Here is a 4,101-nt window from a genome sequence, read left to right on the forward strand (position 1 = left end):
GCTCTCATAGGTAAAGATGACTGTTACATGTTAAGTACACTCAGCGACTTTAAAACATCCAAGTAATAAAATAAACTACCATGTGAGGCTTTATCATATCCGTCACATTACCATCCTGCCATCTCTAATCATGGTCACGATGATGTAAAAACAAAACAAATAAAAGATGTCAATACCATTGACCCTCTCTATTCAAATATTAACCTTCAAGAGCTAACTTTCTGCTGATTCATAATCTCAATCAGTCTAGACACTGGTCTAAATAGTCTTCCTGCCCTTGACCTAATACAACCCCGAGTACCTTCAACTGCATAAGGGGTAACAGTGTTGTGTACTGTTGCGATAGTGGGTCTGTCAACACAGGCAGTGCGTAACTGATCAGGTAAGGAATGGTCCGAGTTTGGTAGGTCAGTACGGATATCGTAAGCAGACTGGTCAATTAGCTCACTCACTACACTGTTACGGTCTCGGTCAGATTCTTGAAGACTCTCTGATCGAGGCAGACCTTCCAGCTGCAGTGTGTCTTCCACAGAATCCAAAGGTGGAATATCCTGAGCATCCAAGGATCGCACATCACCCTCCAGGCTTGTGTCACCTGTTCCTTCAGAAGGCAACTCTGACACCCACACTCTTGTTCTCTACTCAGCATCATCATCCACTGCAGTGTCCATGGCAGCTGAATCCACAAGGCTGTCATTCATGTCCTCAGACTCTGTTAACCTCTATGGGCTAGGTGGGACGCTTGCTAGCTGTTTTTTGATATAAATATGAACTTGATTGAACAAAACATGCATGTATTGTATAACATAATGTCCTAGGAGTGTCATCTGATGAAGATCATCAAAGGTTAGTGCTGTATTTAACCTGTTAGGGCTAGGGGGCAGCATTGACACGGCTGGATAAAAAACATACCCGATTTAATCTGGTTACCACTCCTACTCAGTAACTAGAATATGCATATACTTATTACATATGGATAGAAAACACCCTAAATTTTCTAAAACTGTTTGAATGGTGTCTGTGAGTATAACAGAACTCAAATGGCAGGTCAAAACCTGAGAGATTCCTTTACAGGAAGTGGCCTGTCTGACCATTTCTGGAACTTCTTTGCCATCTCTATCATTTACTAAGGATCTCTGCTCTAACGTGACACTTCCCACGTCGTCCATAGGCTCTCATAGCCCGGGAAAAAGAGAATGTCGTCATTCCAGCCCCAGGCTGAAACACATTATCGCCTTTCTCAAGTGGCCCATCAAGAGACACTAGCTTATGCGCGTGACCCCGACCGCCCCCGCCTTTGGGATTTTTTCCTCTGTTTGCCGAAAAGGAGATTCCCTGTCGGAATTTTACCGCTTTTCTACGAGAAAAATGACGTAAAAATTGATTTTAAACAGCGGTTGACATGCTCCGACGTACGGCAATTGAATACTTTGAATTTTATTGTCAGGAATTGCGCCAAGCGCGACACTTCTTTACTATTTCGGATAGTGTCTGGACCGCTACGAACAAAACGCCGCTATTCGGATATAACGATGGATTATTTTGGACCAAACCAACATTTGTTATTGAAGTAGACGTCCTGGGTGTGCATTCTGACGAAGACAACAAAAGGTAATGACATTTTTATAATAGTAAATATGATTATGGTGAGTGCTAAACTTGCCGGGTGTCTAAATAGCGAGCCCGTGATGCCTGGGCTATATACTTAGAATATTGCAAAATGTGCTTTCACCAAAAAGCTATTTTAAAATCGGACATATCGAGTGCATAGAGGAGGTCTGTATCTATAATTCTTAAAATAATTGTTATGCTTTTTGTGAACGTTTATCGTGAGTAATTTAGTAAAATGTTAGCGAATTCCCCGTAAGTTTGCGGGGGTATGCTAGTTCTGAACGTCACATGCTAATGTAAAAAGCTGGTTTTTGATATAAATATGAACTTGATTGAACAAAACATGCATGTATTGTATAACATAATGTCCTAGGGTTGTCATCTGATGAAGATCATCAAAGGTGAGTGCTGCATTTAGCTGTCTTCTGGGTTTTGGTGACATTATATGCTGGCTTGAAAAATGGGTGTCTGATTATTTCTGGCTTGGTACTCTGCTGACATAATCTAATGTTTTGCTTTCGTTGTAAAGCCTTTTTGAAATCGGACAGTGTGGTTAGATTAACGAGAGTCTTATCTTTAAATGGCTGTAAAATAGTCATATGTTTGAGAAATTGAAGTAATAGGATTTTGAAGATTTTGAAAATCGCGCCACAGGCTGGCAGTGGATGTTACGTAGGTGGGACGAATTCGTCCCGCCGGTCCCATAGAGGTTAACTGTGTTTTTGGTTTTTGTGACATATATGCTTGCTTGAAAAATGGGTGTGTGGTTATTTGTGTCTATGTACTCTCCTAACATAATCTAATGTTTTGCTTTCGCTGTAAAGCCTTTTGGAAATCAGACAATGTGGTTAGATTAACGAGAGTCTTATCTTTCAAATGGTGTAAAATAGTCGTATGTTTGAAATATTGAAATTATTGCATTTTTGAGGTATTTGTTTTTCGCGCCACACGATTCCACTGGCTGTTGAATAGAGTGGGACGCTAACGTCCCACCTAGCCCATAGAAGTTAATCCAGACATGTCTGTTCCCTCATCAACGGCAGCCTAGTTTGGAAGAGGAAGAAAGTTGACTGGCATTATCAGGTTGCGATGTACCGTCTTCTCCTGTCCAGTGGAGCTGTTCTGAATCTTAAAAGTGTGACTGTCAGCATTCAATCCAGTGACAAGGTAGACAGTATCCTCCCAAAGGTCAGCGAGATTCCGCTTTCCTCGCTCCCCCTTGTTAGCCAGCAACACTCGATCCCCAATCTCCACTGGTGCTCCTCTGACTCTTCTGTCATAAAGGTCAGCATGCCTCTTCAACTGCTTCGCTGCAGATGCCTGTGCTGTATTCATGGCTTCTTTCAGATCTCTCCTCAAAGACTGAACAAACTGGTCATAGTCGACAACTTCTGGGTTCTCTATGACAGAGCCAAAGACTATGTCAACAGGCAGTCTTGGCGTCCTCCCAAACATTAGCAGGAAAGGGGCAAAGCCTGTGGTCTCGTGGATTGTACAATTGTACGCCGAACTGTTGAGTGTTGCAGGTGTTCAGAAGTCTCACACCACGCCGTACCATCCGATGGGGAACGGGTCCTGTGAAAGGATGAATAGGACGTTGGGAAACATGATCCGGGCCCTGCCGACAAGAGCAAAGCACAGATGGCCTCAGGCGCTAAAGTCCCTCACGTTTGCGTACAATTGTACAATCCACGAGATTGTTCGATAGAGATGCCACAGAAGGAGAACAAATTGTCAGACAGGGCACTTCCTGTATGGAATCTTCTCAGGTTTTGGCCTGCCATATGAGTTCTGTTATACTCACAGACACCATCCAAACAATTTTAGAAAATTTAGTGTTTTCTATCCAAATCTACTAATTATATGCATATTCTCGTTTCTGGGCAAGAGTAGTAACCAGTTTAAATCGTGTATGTTTTTTATCCGGCCGTGCAAATACTGCACCCTAGCCCCAACAGGTTAAAGCAACAGACAGCAAGACCATGTTGAACCATCCTGCCTGTCTATTCTGCCTGGTCTACCCACACTCAGGGGTTAAAGCAACAGACAGTAAGAACATGTTGAAACATCCTGCCTGTCTATTCTGCCTGGTCTCCCCACACCCAGGGGTTGACTACAACTGTTGATCTGAAGCTGTGAACAAAGACAGGGGTCCAACTCCCCAAGAAGGTTGATCATCCTGGAACATAACTCATTTCCTTTTCTCAACACCATGTCGATGAGGTCACGTGCCTTCTCTGCCCTCTCAGCGATCCTCTTTAGTGAGTCCATTTCCTCACTTCCTTTAGACAGAGTGAGTTGTAATCCCATAAAGAATCTAAGGAAGGTCTTTGGTCAAGATGTCAACGTGGTGGTGTGTATCTTTGACTAGCCTGACTATCAGCCTCTCCATCTGTATAGGACAAGAGATCATTCCAGTTCATTCCCTTAATTGTGTTTTCAAAATCATGTTGTGGAAATTCTTTCACACAGAGACACTCGAAGTCAATC

Source organism: Salmo salar, unplaced genomic scaffold, assembly GCF_905237065.1.
Source record: "Salmo salar unplaced genomic scaffold, Ssal_v3.1, whole genome shotgun sequence".
Classification (NCBI taxonomy): domain Eukaryota; kingdom Metazoa; phylum Chordata; class Actinopteri; order Salmoniformes; family Salmonidae; genus Salmo; species Salmo salar.